The sequence below is a fragment of the Trachinotus anak genome, unplaced genomic scaffold, assembly GCF_046630095.1.
Source record: "Trachinotus anak isolate AG129_WGS33_773 ecotype Australia unplaced genomic scaffold, CSIRO_AGI_Tana_v1 ptg000013l, whole genome shotgun sequence".
In the NCBI taxonomy this organism is placed as follows: Eukaryota; Metazoa; Chordata; class Actinopteri; order Carangiformes; family Carangidae; genus Trachinotus; species Trachinotus anak.
Window position 1 is genome coordinate 30,335,638 of NW_027273864.1, and position 20,453 is coordinate 30,356,090.

The 20,453-nt window shown below is 42.1% G+C and overlaps 1 protein-coding gene across 1 annotated transcript in view; it reads right to left on the reverse strand.

Annotated features, from left to right (window-relative positions):
- Positions 1-20,453, reverse strand: part of LOC139630742 (glutamate receptor-interacting protein 2-like) — a 160,150-nt gene that overhangs the window by 73,174 nt on the left and 66,523 nt on the right. The gene's annotated exons all lie outside the window — the stretch shown is intronic.

Genomic DNA, 20,453 nt, shown 5'->3' on the forward strand with positions numbered 1-20,453 from the left:
CTGACTGTCATCAGCCCAAACATCCACCCTGACTCCCTAATGAGTTTTATAATAGACCATAAATCACATCAGCTTCACATCAGTGTTTCAAACTGACTGATTATTTTGGGGAACTCATAGAAACACCAAGGGTGAAATATATCTGTGCCGTGACTGATGTTCCCGAGCTTTCTGGAGCTGCAGTGGTTATTTCCCTGTTTTTAAATAAAAGGAAAAACATGAAGTGTCTGAGTGGTGCAAGATATATGTAAAAATCGTATTATAGTGCAAACAAAGCAGGAAGCTGAGACCATGGTTGAACTCTGTCTTTCTGATCTGCAATGAAAAAAAAACCTGTGGTAAGGAAAAGAACAAGATTGAGACATGTACATGTACATGAACTGGAACTGGTCTCAGGCCACCACATCGAGGGGGCTTTGGTTGTGAAACTGTCTTCAGCAGAAAAACAACATTATGAGAGAGACTGACCTCTTTCAGAAGCAAAGGCTGAAGTAACACAACGAAGGAAGCTGTGGTGGACGACAGGTCTACACAATGTTTTCTAACCTTAACCAGGTATTTACTGCAAGTGTTTTCTAAGTCCATGACAAACAGCACAGTCAGTGGTTTAGTTCTAGTAACTGATTGAACATACCTGCAAACCTCTCTCAGATTATGAAGCCTCTTTGTCCTATATACATTATTTTGCATTTGCAGTTCATGCAGTATAAATAACACAATGTGCTTGTTACCTTAAGAGCAGCAGTTGCTCTTAAAGTGGAAAACTAGACCCACGGCTGCTTCAGGTTCCTTTGAGTCATTAACTCTGTCTGTGTGGAAACAAGCAGAAACACCAGAAACAACCTGCTCGTCTGTGTGTAATACAAACTTGGCAGCCTGAACAGTGTTAGAGAAAAGGAAGAAAGAGAAGTAGGCATATGAAAGAGGGCGAGCAGAGGTGGAAATGAGAGAGTGAATTATGAGAGGACTGACAGGTAGGGGAGCTGGCACGACAGAAAGCTGTGATTCCGCCGAGGAAGAGTGGAAAACAGATTTGGGGTTAATTTGCATTTCAAACATCGGCCGACTTCCAGTCTGTGATGCCAGAAACCTGCTGATGTGCGCTCTCCTAACCTCCTCTGCCTCCCCTCTCTCTATCTCATTTCATCTCCGGCTCCATTTTTCACTATTTTCCTGATTTACTGCCGTTTTTGTCTAATGTCTGTTTTCTGTTTTTCCTGCAGATTGGTTTAATCTTTCACTGGGTTTCTTCCTGTCTGTTTGTGTCTCCTAATGTTCTTTCTTTCTTAATCTCTGTCTTTTATCCCTCTTAATTACTTGCTGTTCCTGCTTGTCCTTTCCTTCGAGCTATAAATATGACACTATAACCTTAAATCTATAGTATATTATGATTAGTTCAATAATGATAGTATGTTCCTCGTCCCGGCTCATGTCTACTTTGTTTGTCCTGATTCTGGACTGGACTGTTGAAGGTCTGGTTGTTGTAGACCAGAGGTCCCTAAAAGGACCACAGTCCAGATCCAGACCCATCTCATCCATACCTGTACATATAACCTACAAAATTAATGAGAATTATTAGTTTGACAGAATGTTTCTACTTTAACCAGCAGAGCTTTTCTATTCTTCATGGCTCTGGTCACATGACACTTCTCAGCCAATCACTGCAGGTCAGTAAGTCGGATCCACCCAGGAGAGACGTGACAGGGGAGAAAGTTTGGTAGAGGAGGTAAAGAAAGAGAAAAGGATGTGTTGAAGCTGTTCAGTTGTTAATGTGTTGAGACTGTTTATTATGAAATGGTTGAGACTGTTGGAATTAACCATGAAGAAGAAAAATAGAAAACCAAGCTAATCTTTCTGTCTCCATTTCATAAAATTAAGCACTTTATATGTTATGTAATGCTGACTTTGAATTGAATATCCCTGTTGTATATATGCATATTCACTGTTTAATTTTATGGTAATTAGACAATTCTTTAAAAACTGACATAGGGAAAATGTGTCCAAACTTTTGACTGGTACTTTAGATGTAATGTTTTTAAATGTTTTAAAATTACATGATCTTTAAACATACAAATGTTTTATGATTGTAATGAGCCAACGATAGGAACCTTTATGTTGACCACACTGTGTACCTGTTTATTATGTCAGTTTGACTCCGCGCTAAAAGATTAAATTGAGGACAAAAACTGGAGAATCATAACAGCTGGTTAGCAACAGGAAGAATTAAAAGGAAAGAATGAAGAGACAGATGAATCGATAAACAATCTCATAACAAGGTTGGGACCCACTGGTCTGGATCCTTTCTGTCTGCTGCGACTCTTCCAGCTGACTGAACCATGTGCACTGTGTGGGTACAAGCTAAAAATACAACAAGCTAATTTAAAAGTCATAGTGCTAATGTTAAATTCATGTCTGTTACCATGAACTCCGCTGGTCATTTATCTGTTCCTGTCTCTCATAGATGGGACGATGAGCCTGTTCTTACTCCTGCAAAGCTACAGAGAGAAGCCATGTTCAGCTTTTTTGGCAAAAAATACGAGAAGCTACTGCTAACTTTCAATCTCCGCCTTTCAAACCTGCACATGATACTAAAATTATTCACTTGAGCACTTCTGACACACACACACGCACACACACACACTATCATTTTCCAGCCACACCTGGATGGGAGCTGCGTGTATTGAACAGCAGGCGAAGAGCTCACAGAGGGTGACATCATTCCTGTTGCTATGCAACAGCATTTGACAACAACTTATGAACGTTGGCTGGTTAACAAGAAGTAAGAAAAAAAGATGTAGCCTCTTGTAGATGTAGGTGGGCTGCAGCTGACGTAGGAGGCGGAGCTGATGCTCAGCCTGACGCTGGTGCAAAGTGCTGCTGAGGATCAAAGCTGATCTGAGAAAAACTAATGTGAACATGGGAATCAGAGCTTGATCACTGTCGGCCTGGTACACACTGTGCTTCTTCACTTATATTTCATTCAACAACAAATGAATAATAAAAAGTTTTTGTCTCAGAGCAGCAGGATTTCCAGTCAGAATGCGTCCGAAATATCAGTTTACACTCTGTCTAACACCCTTCATCACTCAGTTCCCTTCTTCCTCAACACCACAGCATTTCTTTCTCCTTCCCAATCCCACCATTTCTTCTGTCTCTTTCACCCACTCACCTTGATCTTGCCATTTTACTTTGTTACTTACTGGACTACCAGCCATTTTTCTGCTAGAAGCAGAGGGCTTCACATCCTTTTGTGGTTAGTTTGAAGGACTGTTCTTGGCTCCTTCACCCCCTCTTCCTGTCTGTCTTTCTCCTCCCTGTTCCCTTTTTTTTCTCTAACCCATTTGTCTCTTGTCTCTCTGTTGTTACACCGTCTCTTCCTTTTGTCAGTTGACTCTTTCCATTTCCATCATTCCCTTTATCTCACCACATTCGTCTTCTGCTGGCTCCATTTTTGCCTCAGTCTATCAGTCTCTCACTCCCATTTTCCCTCCTCATTTCTCTCTCTCTCTCTCTCTCTCTCTCTCTCTCTCTTTTTTTTCCCTCTCTCGGCTGGAGGTATAAATAGGACTCCTAATAAAGTGCTAATTAATCTCTGGTGACAAAATCAAAGAAAGCACATCTGCATTGCTGAGAGGAGCGACGGAGGGAGAGAGGGAGGAAAGGAAAAAGGGGGTAGACAGGAAGTGAGTGGGAGCACGAGGAAGGATAGAGAGAAAATGCAGAGAGGTAGACGAGGAAAGAACGTGAAGACAGAAATTCAGCAGCAGATTCAAATGCTTCAAGGTAGAAGTTTTGAACATACATCATCATCAAGGTGACAGAAAAAACAGTCATTACTGTATATTATATATAATGTAATGGAAGAGTGTACATCAAAGTGAGCAGGGTGGAAATGTGGAGGAAATAAATGATGATGCTGTTGGGAATGACAGACAGAAATGGGTTATATGATAGAAGGAGGGGGGACAGAAAAAGTGTGAGTGAAGAATGGGAAAGTCATTACCCTGAATGAGTTGGGGGGGGGGTGGGGGGGGGGGGGGTAATGAGCTGTCAATGAAAGATGTGAGTGAGAAAAGTTTCAAACTCTCCAGAAGAATTTATGTTAAAAAAGATAAAGTGTGGTGAATAAGTTTGAGCCATATTAATCATCACAATTACGCCTCGGTGATATCCAAACTTTAATGTATCGATAAAGTCCAGCCTGAATGTTGCAATGTACAATACCTATATATATATATATTTATATATATATATATATATATATATATATATATATATATATATATATATATATATATATATATATATATATATATATTTATATATATATATATATATATATATATATATATATATGGATACACACACATGTTGTATTTTTGTATTATATTATTGTATTTTATGATTCAGGTATAAAAAAAGGATGATATTATGAAAGCTATCATGTATTTTGGAAGATATTGCGACTTGCGATAATTATATTATTGATTTTATGTTTTAGTTGTTTTAATAATACATAATTATATTACTGCTTATTGCTTATGGCAGGAAATAACACGATATTGGATATTATCAAATATTGGCCTGACCTAAAGTTTAACTGGTTAACCGGACATCAGTCAGCCCAAAATTAAAGCAATACCAAATATTTTACAACTACCATATTAACAATAATTTCATGAATACATTATCACATATTATCACTTATACATGACAAACTCTGAAATGTCACTGAAGCGTGCAGCAGCGTCTGACAGAATCCTTTCAGACCACCTCAGCAATGAGTTCCCTGTTCTGACATAAATCTGCAGTCGGAGTCATGATAACATTAATATACCACTGTATGAAAAAGAAATTACATCAAACTAAAGTCAACCCAGGTTGATGTTTATCAAACCGTTTTGCATTATTGATCATTTCTGCAATAAAGTGTGGACAGATTCCACATGATCAATAAAACCTCAGAAGTGGACAATGATGCTCCATGAATCAACACTGATATTGATATTAACTTTAAATTTAAACATGAAAATGTTGTATGCTATCGTGCTGCCGATATCAGCATCTTGGTCGGCAGCTCTCAGCTTGTTGTTCAACCCCCCAGTATGAAACTGTGTGCAGGCACTTCTAGCTCACATGCTAACACTAGCCAAGCAGGAAATATGATCAAATAGTATTTGTTCATGGATGAGGATTTTAAAACGTGAGTGAATACTGACCCCTGCACTTGAGAGGAGGTGATACAGATCTTCAGTGGGATGCTCGTGTTCCTCTCTCTTCGCTACACATGTTCATTTTACTGGGGAGTGTGTTCAGATGATGGAGCATTTTAAGATATTAATACTGGATTCCTCTTTCTGCTCTCTATGATCTCTCTAAGGTATCAGAAATAGCTATTTTAATTCTTATTTTTATATATATTACCAGTTATTTTATGTCTTAATCTTCCATGCTCTGTTATTAAAAGGTGTTTTTAACTGATCCTATAATTACAGGCTTGTCAGTGCTGCGTGTCTGAACTTAAAATAGTCTCTGCTCTCTCTGATCAGAGCAACTGGGCATGTTCAACTATACTACAGCAAATGTGTCTTGGAAACATCATCATGACGATTTATGTCACTGCAGGGACAGCTTCCTGGTGGATCTGCAGGAGAACCAATCAGCAGCCTGGACAGAAGAGACGCAGTTTTCAAAGCCACTGTCAGGTATTATTCCCTGAGGTTCAGTGTGTAATAAGTTTGATGTGTCTTCACAGGCGAAACAAAGTTATTGAGCTTCACAGAGACGGTGACTGGGTGGGAAAAGAACATCACAGGGAACCTGTAGCCCTGCAGCGTTACAACAGGGTGCACTGATACTGGCTCTTTTCATGACGACTGCAGGGACTTGACGTGTTTTGAGACTGAACACAGGAATAGTTTTACGGGATGGTGATGATGAGAAAATAGATGCAAGGAGGACACCGAAACAGCTGACCTGACCTCTGACCTCTTTGTAGCGAGAGGGAAGTACAGGAATGTCTCTACATGGTTTAATCGTCTATGACATCACAGTTCAGACAGGACCTTTGCTGTCCTGTCTGACTGTCAGTGATTAAAATACATCCCAGAGAGATTAACTGTCACACACCAGGTGTGTGGAGCTTTATCTATATAAGATCATGGTTGTAAGAACTGTTTCAAAACTTCAGATGATCAATACATGATCAACACATTGTGACACAGAGCATCATCCACAGCTCACCTCTGTCTCTGCAGACCTGCAGTTTTAACTCTGCATGCAGTCATGGCTGCGTGGCTTTGAACTTTGACCTTTTCATTATAATGTCACTGCTCCTTGGTACTGGACTGTGCTCTCCTCAATAAATCTGGAAGACTGCATCTCATAAATGTCACAAAATTGACTCACACATCTCATACACAGTGTGTGAGCTGTGAGCTGTGTGCTGCACTGAGCAGTGACTGTGGAGGTCACTGACCCGCTGCAGTAAAACACCAGGTTTGTTCTTTAAAGTTTCTCTGGTTTCTAGTTAGTGAGACACTGAACTTTTTAAACGCGTTGAAGAGATGGAGCTGTGACACTTTCATACACAGCTCCGTTTATTCCCAACGCGGCGCGGCATTAAAGGCAACTTCAGCTCGCACAACCTCCGGGTGTTCAGACTGTGGTGGTGGTCCCCGGGCGCGCCGCACTGCGCCCCGACGCGCCGACAGGCGGCGTTTTGTCCCCGTTTGCCTCTTTTTTCCCAACTGCGTCTCCAGGCTGAACTTCAAAGCCACAGATCCCTAAATTCATAAATAAATCAGCAGGAGACGGAGAGAGAGAGACACCGCACGTCCCTGCCTCTCTCTCACTGACACATGCGCACAGATAACAATCAGCGTTATGAGCACAATAACATCACAGATAAAAACACATGATCAATCGCTGTTTAATAACTTTTGTGGACAAAACCTTGAGGTGCCGAATATGTAAATATTACAGTGTAACTTTCATAATCAATAATCAATTTCATTAACTGGTATCTGGTAATTCATGACAAAGACCCGCAAAAATATGAACAAAACAAAAATTATTACAAACAGCATTTAGCGCAGAAGCTCATTATAATTTTATTATTAAAGGACTAAGAATAAAAACATTAAAGCGGCTTATTGTGAACTCACTGTGCAGCGTAACAGAGCATCTGACAGGAAAGTGACTGATCCACTGTCAGTGCGACGCACACACTCACAGTCCTCAGCCCAGAGAAACGTTATGAAGCAGAATTGAATCTGCTTCATTAGTTAGTGTGTATCTGTGGAGGGAGGGGGACATTAACCTCACCGGTCACACACACACACTCACACACACACCACCGGAAAGTGACAAACACACGTCTGACAGCAGAACATGCAGCTGGCTGCAGCCCGCCAAAACACCCTCATCAAGTGTCGCCTCCCAGAGGAATCCATCAGACGGTGATCGGTGAGCGCGGACAGCAGCTCAGAGCTGCAGCGATCAGCGGAAAACGTTCAAACAAATCAGAAACACAAGGAAAAGAGAGGAATATTATTGTCCCTTTTTTACCTTTCTGCAGAAGCCTTCTCTTCAATATGGCCTGAAGAAAAAGCATTTTCCCCCAAACCGGCTCCAGACTGGATGGAAAACTCTATCCTCATGGAAGAGCGGAGGAGGAAGAGGGAGGAAGAACTTCTGTCTGCTTGCACCTCTCTCTCCTCTCTCTCTCTCCTCTCTCTCTCTCTCCTCTCTCTCTTCCTCTCTCTCGCTCTCTGTGTCTCACCCTCCCTCTCTTTCTCAGTTTACTCTCTCATGGGGGCTTCTTCCCTGTTGACACCAGCTGAACTGTAGGCTGTGTGTGTGTGTGTGTGTGTGTGTGTGTGTGTGTGTGTGTGTTAAACACTCTTCAGAAGACAACAGGGATAAAAGGTCGTCTCTATAATCAGCTTTAATCAGGTCTGTTCTCAGTCTGGTGTCTCCAGTCTGGGTCTGTTCTGACAGAGCTGATATCCGTGTTTTCACATGTTCTCCTCCTCATTTTCTTTATGCACTAATTTAATTACAGCATTCTCTCTCTCTCCCCCTCTCCCTCCTCGCAGTTTCTCTCTGATTATGCAAAAAAATTGTAGCTCAAAGCCTTCGGGACTTTTGATGCCCTAGTTTTTTTTTTCTCTTCAGAGTCTCTGTGTCTAGTGGGCTTGTATGAGTGTGTGTGTGTGTGTGTGTGTGTGTGTGTGTGCATGTGAGTGTAAAAGTGAAAAAGTGTAGCCAAAGATGAAAGCTTCCAACACTGAAACCCAGCAGATCATGACTTATTTCTTGGCTCCCCTGCCGGTTCGTAAATCACGAGGTGACCAGTGTCACTTGAAGTGACATGAAACCAAGACACACTCTCTTTCCTGCACACACAGACCTGTCCCATCCATCCAGTCATCATGCTTTCTTAATAATCCTTGTTCAGAGTGGGGGTGGGCGCTGAGGGCTGGAGTCCAACCAAGCATGCATGGAGCAAAAAGGCAAAGGAACATCCTGCACAGGTCAATATCACAGGGCCTGGTGTCCTCTTGCAGTCAAAATACTGGATTTGCAACTAAAAGCAATGCACCAGATGTGTCTTTGAACACCTCATTGTGCAGAGGCTGTTTAGGTAAACATGAAACATTTCATTTGAGATTATAAATTAATCTGCAGCTGAGAAATCTCCAAAACAGGAGAGCAGTCACACTGTTTTGGGGAAGGTTGTATTTGACTATGAGGCTGAAGTGCTGACTTGCAGTTCTAATCTAGGTGTGTTTACATCCACATCAGACAAGCTGTGGAAACTGCAACGCTTCTTACACATATCCTCAGGGGTGAAAGGGGGAGTAGAGGCCCTACATTGTTCAGCCATTATGGATGAGAAAGCCCCCAAACTCCCTTAAAGCTCAGAGTCAGCAGCTCCTCAGTGTTTCATTTTAGATCCTGAACTACTGAAGCGGAGCCAACACAAAAAAAAAATGTATTGCTCTCCAGTAGTTATTGCACTGTACAGGTTTTATATGTTTTGAGGCCACTTTGAGTTGTGGGAGTTGTTGCTTGGAAGCACTTTGATGTGTTATGGATTATTTTAAACAGAGTTGCAGTGAGTATACTGGTGCTTCACTAGCCTGCAGTGCTACGTTCGAGAAGTCTGGGAATATGCCAAATGTTATTCCTTTTTGAGTCCACTGCTGCCTTAATGCACTCAAAAGCAGCACATTTACACAAAATCAATCCAAACAGTTCCTTTCTATGAGGCAACAGTGCGAACAGTTTAGCTGCCATGCTTCCAGACACACACTCCATGCTTTATAAGGTCAATACATGGGCAGACAAACATGTAGCTAAGACTACTGTGACTGCATCTTGTGGGTGGGAGGTAGAAGCTGAATTTGAATTGAGCCACTTTACCAACCAACAAATTTTGCTCAAGTCTGGAATTTCAAATAACAGATACGACCTATAGGACTGAATACTGAACTTCAGCACCACGGACAGAGACAAACTTCTCCGCTGTCTGTCTGCAGCATCCTCGACTCCAAACCACAATATGCAAACAAGCACTGGGCAGAAGGCGAGGATATACCCTGGACAGGTTGCCAGTCCATCACAACAACAGACACACACACACACACACACACACAGACTTAACCCCAACATTCAAACTCCTATTGAGTCAACAAGGGCTTTGAACTTCTGCACAACGAGAGGCTCTGGGGTGAACTGAAGACCTTAATGTAGATTTTTTTAACAGACAACAACCCTGGAGATTTTACAGTAGCAATTTCCCATTATATAGTCAAGTCAAGTCAACTTTGTTTCTAGTGCACATTTAAACACAGCCTGAGCTGCCCAAAGTGCTGTACAAAGGACAATTAAAATAAATAAAAGCACATGGATAATACAAGTAAAACACAAGGAAAACATACCAAATGTACTGCATAGAGAAACATACAAACATCCTAACAAAAACAAGAAAACGACAAGGAGCAAATACACAAGTATGAACATGACAACAGACTGAAAGGTATAAAAAAAAAAAGAATAAAAATTAATCTTCAGTCGAAATTTATCTAATGGCAACTGGTTCTATAGTTCGAAGCAGAAACAGCAGAGGATCTGTCACCTTTTAGTTTTAGTCATGATCTTTGGACATACAAGAGGGACGAGCATTGCCTAAGAGATCCAGGAGCTGAGTGCCAATGAATAAGGTATGTGATGTGAGGTTGGGCCTGGTCATTAAGAGCCTTAACAATAATCAGCATGGTCTTAAACTGAACTCCAGACTGAATAGAGAGCCAGTAGAGAGGCTAAGACTGTGGTGATGTGCTCACGTTTTAGTACCAGTGGCCGTCCTCGCAGCTGCATTCTGCATGATTGTCACTTTCCAAGAACTTCAGCCATCATTGCGTTTACAATACAAGAGGTTATAATATGGCCTCAGAGCAGCTGCGTCTTCAGGGCAGACTGGACGTTATAGTGACTCGCTATCGGAAAGTGATTAGACAGTCTGGCTAGCATGCTAAGTTCAGTGAAAGAAAAGTTTTGATAGAAAGAGGATGAAGTTTGATGCTGACCTCAGGCTTCTTCCAGACTGGCGAGTAAACAACTGTTAATGCTAAAGTTAGCTGTGCAGCAACAGCAAACTTTACAAATAGCTCCTTTAAACACCACAACTACAACTTTACACAGGATTTAGTGAGTTCTCACACTCTTGTAGTCCCTTAACATGCCTGTCACCAATGAGTCTGGAGGTCACAGTTTATCCAGAGACAAACTACCATCAGTCCACTGCAGAAGAGGAATGATCTGTGTCTGTATCTGCAGACTTGTTTGTTACCTGCTCATTGGTAGAAACAGAGTTTTTCATCCTCAGAGCTGTCAAACAGTGGAAGGCTGCAGCCGCACCAGGCAGCTGAAACTACAAAGTAGGTGTTTCCTGTCAACACTGCCAGGGCAACACAAAGGTTGAAATAAGACTATAGTCACCAGGCTTCTGTCTTTCACATGTGGAGGATCTTCAGCGCTCGACTACAGAAACTGTCACTGGGAGAAAGTTTCACAAGTTTGTGTCCCGGGAAAAAAATCTTTTTATGTCTCCACGTGTCAGTGGTGAAACATCTGAGGTGTGAGGAGAACACGGATGGAAAAGCTACCACAGGATGTTTTGATGAGGTATCCTCTGTTGCACAGCAGCAGCACATTGAAAAATGATGGACTGTGCAATGTGTAAAAGCAAGATGTTTTACAGGAATATCTATCTTTGGCTGCAAAATGGTAAATGTGTGACAATATAAACCCAATACATTTTAAAGATACTCAACAATCCACTTGAGGTTATCGATGCACTGTATAGCAATTAATATCACATCCACACTGATAGCTGGTTTTAAATTACTAAGGATGGCTCAACTGGGAAAGTCAATAAAGAGTGGAGGCAGAACTTTTCCTGTTTTTCTGAGATAAGTTTTGGTCCTTAAACTTTTCTCAGGTTGTTTACATGCCTGAACTTAACCCTTATCTGACATGATTTTAAAGACCCCTCTGGTGAAAATCAAGTCTAACCTTTTTAACGAGCATATGACGGTTTTGAAATAATCAGTCAATACCATGACTAAGTACTGTGTACTCCAGTAGTACTCCATCCTGTCAACTTGTAGTGAGGGGGGCTAAATAAACCTGAGACCTTGGCATTAGCACAACCACTAACACTGTGTCAGCCACTGCCAGTTACAAGTTAACAAACAACATAAACAAATAAAAGATGCTAACTATGCTAACGGTTCTGATCCGCCTGCTAGTCTCTGATTCTGGTCTCAACAGACTCCTCATCTGAGTCTGGGTCTGACTGAGGCTCCAACATGAGGCTGAGTCTCTCTGATGTTTCCTCCTCTAACCATCCTCACACTCTCTGCTCTTTCACCTGGACACCTGGAGCAAGCAGTGGTGGGCGGGGCCAAGGCCTGATCCAGGATTCTCATTGAGGAAGTCAGAGTAGATGAGCTTTAGACCAGTTTTCTTATGTGTGAAAACCATCAAAATATTAATACTAGCTGAGGTTTTTTGCAGAATTTGAAACATGTCTGGGGAGGAACTTACAGTTTGTGCTGCTTTCACACAGTCCTCCCCTGGTGCAAAACGCTCACAATATAACTGTCCACCACACAAAGTCTGTGCCTCGACTGTTTGCTAATTTCATATAATCTTGTGGGACCTTTTTGTATTGTATTGTGCCTGTGGGTCTTTTCATCACCTTCCTGCTCGACTGAATTTCTTCTGCCAGCCACTGAAACAGTAACACTGCAGAAGCTGATTCTAGATTTAGCTGATAGAGACCACTTCTCTAAGGGGTGACATGAGAACTTGAAGACTGTGGACTCAGTGTTATCAGCCTGACTGACACCATATCTGAGGATCAACATTAGAAGACTGGTAGGAATTTGATGGTCAAAACAGATTAGATCAGGTATGAGAACTGACATGAGGCTTTGGCTTAAGTTAATGCTTCACTTTGATGAGGTCTAACTGCCAAAATCTGTTGCTGTTGCTAACCTCAATACATATCATTTTACCTTTATTTGATCTCTTATTGATAATTATTCATGACCTTCGAGACAAAATTATGCAAACTCAGGGTCCACTTAGATGCTTTTGGAACTTTCAGCTGCATCTCATGTTTTTCTTTTTTTGTTTTGTTTTTTTTAACGAGGGAAGCTCAGGTGTAATCACATGACCTGTGTGTGTATCTCCAGTGCAGTCTTATATGGGATCATTACCCATGTTTCTATTCAAGGATGGTCTCTGGTATCTGATGTGAATGGTCTCCTCAACCTTTCCTTGTTTGGACACTGATCCCTGGTCGAAGGCTTTAAACCCCTCTCAGTTGATGCTGTGACTTTGATATTATTCACACTGTCATGTGATGACGCTCAAACCAGGTCCATTTGCTGAAGAAGATCATGTGATATGTGACAGCCTGTTCCTGAGTCGCGGGGGTCCAAGCCAATGTCGAGCCGGTTCCTAAGTCTGTTCATGAGTTGGCCAACGTCAGGTCTGCTCCTAGTTTCCAGCTGCCTCTGCCAACACCCTGCCAGGTTCCCAGTCAACTGTCCTACTGATACACTACCAGACCTCCCAGACCATCAGTCAGCCGCCATCTCAACGACCAACCAGATCATCAGCCTTCTATCCCAGTGCTCCAGTTACCAGCCTCAGTTGTGTCGGGTTCTCAGCTTCATCTGTCAACCCATCTGGGTCCACTGTCTCTGGCCACCTGTGTGGACCCCAGTACCCTGCTCTGCATCCAGAGGAGACCCACCTATGCCGCTGGCCTCCTGCTTGGCCTCAGAAGGATCCCGCCATCATCACCACCTGCTGAAGTAGTTCTGCCTTCTTCTCTGCCTTTCATGAAGCCCACCAGACCAGTTCCATTTGTCTGTCTGGCCTCGGGGGTCATCACCCCATTTGCCTCTACCTGTCTGCCTGGACAGAAGCATCTGGCTCCAACTGTGTTCAGCCCCCAGCCACCTGAGCTTCCCTCCCCAGGCACACACCTGAACCCAGTTCCCTCACATCCAAACCACTATTGAAACCTGCCTTTTTCACAGAATCTTTGTCCGATTATCTCCTTATGTTCCTGCTTATGTCCCCTTTTGCTTCCCTATGCTCCTGCTCCCAGCATGTATCATTCTGTTGCTCGTTCCTGCTGTTTGTCATCTCGTCTGCCTGTGAGCCTTTTTTCCACCAAAGTTTCTTCACTGAATCTGCCTTCCTTTTGAGTCTGCATTTGGGTCCTCTGTCTGTGCTACCTCCATCAGCCGTGACAGAATTTCCCTTATTTTACCCACCATTTGGCCTAAATAACATAAATGCCTTATAATTGTTTCGCATTATGCTGTAAAGAATTTTTCTTACATCATATTTTAATCCAAAACCACCAGCAGCTAATTTCAATGACTCAGCCTTAATAAAACCATTATAGGCCTCAGAGTTAGTGTTTATTGCAGGGATGTTGCATTAGGTTGCATTAGACTGTACAGATGCCCGTGTTGTTGTGTCCACCCGCAGTGGTGTGAGCATGTTTTTTTGACTGACAGACAAAATGTGAAACCAACAAAATTCATCACTTATTTATCCTTTATGATGCAATTCATTTATTTATTCTTCACTGTGTCTCCAGTTTGAGTCGTTTTCAATTCCATTGGCTAATTTCCTCAGTTTTTTTCAATTAATGCCAAAGGATTTCATCTGAGAATCTCACCTTGCCCCTGGTTCTGTGGAAACAGTCACCAAGAGAAATGTCAACAGTTTCCTCCATCTGAGGGAAAAGGTCTTTTCATCTTTTCCTGTGTCAACAGTGAAGCATCTGAAGTGAGCGATCCTCTGAGAGAAAGGATGTAGACGTCTGCTGGCTCTGACTCCTGCTGTGTTATTTTCATCTCTCATCTGCTGGAGGAGAGCATGACCTCCAACTGCACACTTCAAATTGATGGTTCTCTCTCTCTCTCTCTCTCTCTCTCTCTCTCTCTCTCTCTCTCTCTCTCTCAGACCCTGGAATTGTGTTGGACATAGCTCAGGACCATTTCTCTGAATTATTACTCATCACAAGACAAGACAATAAAAAAAAGTTTGATGAAAAAATGTTTAGCAAACATGCTGTAGTTGTCTTCAGTGTGGGTACATATAGCGGGTAGATGCTGTCTCAAAACTGATATTTAGTGCTTTTCTCTTTGCATTTAAGGGGAGATTTAAAGGCCCCATATAGTCTAAGGTAGATGTCCATGTGTTTGTGATTATAAAGCAGGTCTAGGTTCTATATTAATACTGTGAAAGTATCAAAAACCTCAGTCCACAGAGAAATGCACACAGCCTGTATTCAGAAACTGAGCCTTAAAACCGGCCGTCAGGACTTCTGGAACTTTGTGATGTCACAACAAAGCAGTCACCGCTCTCAGCCATGCCCAAAACCCCGCCCACCTGGACCCACCATCCAACCTTGCAGGATTTAGTTTGTCTGAGATGTGGAAAGCAAAAAGAAAAATGGCAGCCAAAAGGTACAACAGCTCATAATAACATAAATAGGTTCCAGTGGCTTCAAAAGGAACCTCCTGGATCTCTCATGACTGTGATGAAATCCAAACCTCTCTGGCAGGTGTATCAGACCTCGGTTCTCATGGTTCCAAAAATAAACATCCGGACTGTACCAAGATTGCCATGTCTACCTTCATTTCCTTGGTTACTAACAGTCACGTCTTGGTTAGGTTTAGGAAAATTGATTTGATTGATTTGGGTTAAAATAAGTACTTCCTTAACATCAGACGATCTTTGTTGTCATGGTAACAATAATAACAGCAAATGGTCATGGATAATAGAAACAACATAAACTGCTACTGTCACATGGGAATCGAACACTGCTCTCCTGGGTCATATTCATCCATCCACCCCAACCTCCTCCTGACGTGGACTTTGACGCTCTATAAACTACGTCACCGCACTTTTCCCTTTGCTCCTGTCATCATTACTACAACCACTAGATGTCGCCTAGCAACAGGACCTAATGATGGGTCATAGTAATCTGCTGACAGATGACCTGTGGGCTGTTTTTTACAGGACAGCCTCGGCCTTTGTCACAGGAAATTTCCGGAACCTGAGGATCCCTGCCCATAGGTCCTATTCCCTACTCTAAGGGCAGTACTTTGAGAACATCACTGATTGGTCAAACACAAACCTGCAAGAAACTATGAATCACATTAATTCATTCATTCATTCACACAGTAAGCAAGACATGGTGAATGAAAAAACAAACAGAACCAAACCAGTGTTCTTCACAACTATGAAGAAAATCATTTTGCCTTTTTAGACATTTCAATCTGTCTCTTTTCCAGCAGTGAAACATCACAGTTATGAAGCAACAAATCACAACAAAAAAAAAAACCAGATGATTCAGTGTCGCATCTCAGGTAAATTCTCTTCAACAAAGCCTTTACTTCTTAATCCATAATCTGTCTAATCAGGCTTTAAATTGTGCATCAGCTCCAGGCAGGCAGTGTCTGGGTAACTGACTTAAATAGGTTCATGAGTATTTTCATTTTGCCTTCAACATTCATTCCTCTCATCCTCGGACACCACACACACGCCTCCTGCTTTGCCTCATTACGATCAGCCTTCATCAGCAACATGTAGACTGGCAGTAGTCTTCAGCTTTCACAACGGGCGGACTAACCTGTTCATGTCAACGTCATTATCACTCCATCGTCTGTCAGGTTCATGCAGCAACATACAGAGTGAATCATAAAATTATATATGATATATATGTCAGTCACAGGCATCTCTCACTGTCAGCCAACAATGTTTGCTGTACTCAACTGTATTCAAAGCAACACAGTCAAACACAGTCCTCATCTCTCCTCTTTCCTGCTGCTCATGTTTCCACAGAGGAAGGTTTCTGGCTGGTCCTGATGCTGACCTGTTCTTTCAGACATGGCTAAGTTTCAATATGGCTGACACATCGGTTTCAAGATGAGATACAACGATCGCGCCTCATGTTTATTTCATGTAGTCAAACATGCTTGTCTTTCCCCAAGGTGTTTCACACCAGAGCGATGTGATGAGCCATATGTAAATGTAAAGGTTTGCACAGACAGAGAGCTGCATGGTGAAGCGGTCCAATGTTGTTTATTTCATGTTTTTTTTTTTTGCTTTTTTCAAAATGAAAACAAATACATAATGTGCATTATTGTTTTAACTATATGTACATGCGCTGTCAACATGAGCTTTTCATTGTGGTTTGATGAGGTGAAATCTGTGACGGAAATTCTTTTGAGCTGATGAAGACACAATGTCTTAGGCAGAAGTGCTTTTATTGCAAGCTGTAAGCCAGCATGTGAACCAGAGCAGTGCCACACCAATGTCTGAAGACGTCTTGTCTCACGCAGTTCCAACATTTACTACACCTTACTCCAAATAAGGCTAAACCATAGTCTAAACATTCCCGTGTGAAGTTGCTATTGGACACAAATCCACACTGTCACATGTTCTTTCCTAATCAATATTACATGTGTCTTGTCCTTTCACCTACTTAGCTCATCCTTGACACGAACTAGATTTGAACGATATCTTCTAAGTTTATGTTTTCCTTCTACCTCTTTATCTATGAAATCTTGGGTACCTCAGCTATGGAGGATAACAGTGGCTCCATTTAGACACCGTCAGTCACAATAGAAGCCAGACAGCGAAACACTGAAGGTTGTTATGGCCTCAAACACTGAAAGTGAAGAAAATGTCCTTCACAAAATCAGCCACACAGAAAGTTGATATTCAATGACTGTCAAGTGTGTCTTCCTGTCACAGCCACACAGGTCGTCTGTCAGCAGGTTACTATGACCCATAGTCAGGTTTTGTTGCTAGGCGACATCTAGTGGTCGTAGTAATGATGACAGGAGCAAAGGGAAAAGTGCGGTGACGTAGTTTATAGAGCGACAAAGTCCACGTCAAGAGGAGGTTGGGGTGGATGGATGAATATGACCCAGGAGAGCGGTGTTCAATTCCCATGTGACAGGAGCAGTTTATGTTGTTTCTATTATCCATGACTGCTCACTTTTATCATTGTAACCATGACAACAAAGATCGTCTGATGTTGAGGAAGTACTTATTTTAACCCAAATCACCATCTTTTCCTGAACCTAACCAAGCCATGACTGTTATTGTAGTAACCATGGCGATAAAGATTGGTACACGGCTCTTGGTACAGTTTGTATGTTTATTACTGTAACCATGACAACTGAGGTCTGGTATGCCTGCCACTGTAGGGGCGTGGTTTCAGGAGACACTATGTATCTGAGGGTTGAAAAAAAAAACATGCATGTGTGGTTACTCAAAATACTTTCTTGATACAGTCGAGCCCAAATATCATGACGTATGGTATAATCGTGATATAATTCAACATTACATACATTTATTTAATGAAAAAAACTTGCTTCCCATCTTGGACACGGCAGGCATCATCCACATCCTACTGTGTGACATAAGCCATCATAAAAAGAAACGACAACACCTGGCTGCACTCACCTGTGATGTTTTAATGTGGAGCCAGAAAGTGCAACAGATCTATCCACCCATGGATCCTGGTGGTTGAGCTCGGTCTGAGATACAACACGAACACCTCAGGTCTGTGTGTGAAACTTCGATACCGGACACGATGCTGCTGCATCATGACTTCTTGCATCAGCATTATAAACACTGGAGGATGATGTCTGCTGTGTTTGCTGTGTCAGTTTCTAACCTTCTGTCTGTGTGAACCAGAGCTGTTAGGTTTTTCAACCAAGGCAATGAGATAGTTGACATTTCCGTTTATCGCCCTCAGCTGATAGATTTTCCAGCCTTAATGGGGAAACGTGAACGCTTTGGCCTTTCTGGTGCCAGTGGACTCGTGTGCTCTCCCTCTACCTCTGAAGGTTGTTGCAGTTAGTGTCTTCCTGTACCACACAGGGCACTGAATGAGTCACGACATGATTCAGGAGAAGTGAGCAGCTGATGTGGAGGCAGTATTTTTTTCCACTTGCACAGTCATAAGAATATCATCTGGAATTTGTCAATGTTTATCTGGCACAATATGTTCTGCTATTTTCCCCTTACCCTCGATATCATCTCTCTCTCTCTCTCTCTCTCTTCTCACCACCTTGTTTAGCATGATAAACTCAAATCGAATACACCCACGGCTGGGGACCACTTTTTTTCTCCAGGTCAGGTCAGGGTGATTAACTCCGGCCCACCTGGCGTGTCAGGTTGATTAAATCGAACCACAGCCAATGCTGGATACAGCAGACCAAGTGTTCATCTCACACACACACACACACACACACACCTACACACACAGACACGTACACAGAGCAAACAGGACTAATTTACACTGACACTTCCCAGCTCCTCACAACTTCCTGCACAGCCACTCAGTCAGTCAGGGGTTTAATTTTATTGGACAATCAAGAACCCCTGGTGAAATCTAATTGGACAAGCGGTTATAATCTAATTGGGCAGCCTCTTGTTAATAAACACAGGTGTAGCTCAGAGTGACGCTCATGACTCATCATGCAATTTGGGAAATTCATACATGTGTGTGTGTGTGTGTATGAACAGGAAAGGCGGCTACTGCTTGGGGCCCCAGGCTGTTAGGGGGCTCCCGAGGGCTGACAAACTTACAACATACGCCACAGCAATGTCTCAAAATGTGGCTCCCTCCCTCTTAACCAAACAGTGGGTGATTTCCAATGACGTCTCAGTAGGAAGCCCCCATAAAGGGGCCCCATGTCATTCCTTGGACCATTTTCAGTGACATCTCAGAAGCAATGTTGCAATTATTTTAGTTCTGCCCTTAAATTGTGGTTTAAAAGTTATTTTAGTAATTTCTGGATCTATAGTTTGTATATATGTATGTTAGTATATTTTGTTCTCTGGATGTATAGTTTGAAATTTACAAGGTTTTCTATGATCCGTATATTCATAGTTTGAAAATCTACTAATGTGAACATTTGGACTTAAGGGATTTTGTCCATTTGTTTGTTGATTTTGATTTTTCATTAGTGTAAGATTATTTACTGTATAAGTGAGATGAACACTGATTGGAGGAGCCCCCTGCCCTTTTTTGCCCAGGGCACCAACAAACAACAAGATCCCCGTCACCAGACAACAACTCGTCCCGTTCTCTGCTGCATCGACACAATGCAAAGACACAGACACGACCATCATTCTGTCTGTCATTTAAAATATAGACCATGCTTCTTTTATTTTCAAATCCTGGTAGTTTCCTGATCTCCCTATAGCGACTTTAATACGTGTTAAGTTGTTGTGACTCCCAGTGAGTAAACACGTCGATGTTTGGTGCCGTACTGAAGATTACATGGACACTGATGGACAGGCTCAGTAATGCGAGGTTCCTCTGCTTCTCCACATCGTCGCCTGGAGGCTCTGAAGACCACATGCTGTCTTATTGAACAGCTACAGTAACATCTGAAGGAACGAGGCCTCGCAGCGAAGACGCTTCAGAAGAATCATTCAGCTCTACAAGTCCGCTTCTACCTTCAATACCGGCTCATCATTTAACAAGCAGAGTCTGCGATTAACCCCCAGGAAACATTAAAGATTAAGGACTTAATCCTCTCCCTCCTCATGTTTTCTTTTTGTGTCTTTTTTCCTTCAATGCTCTATCAAACTTTTCACCGTATTTGTTTGCGTTGGATATGTTAATTCAAGCCTTCCAAAAAGGATAAGATGATATCAATTAGGCTGGATCATCTGTATTGTAAAGGAATTAAATGTGTTGGTTTTTTTTGTCCCTGCCATAGAACAGACAGCAGAGACATGGGTCAAAAAAATGTCTAAGTTTTTAAATAAGCTCTGTCTTGATTTGAGATTTCCACGGACTGTGAATAATGGATTAA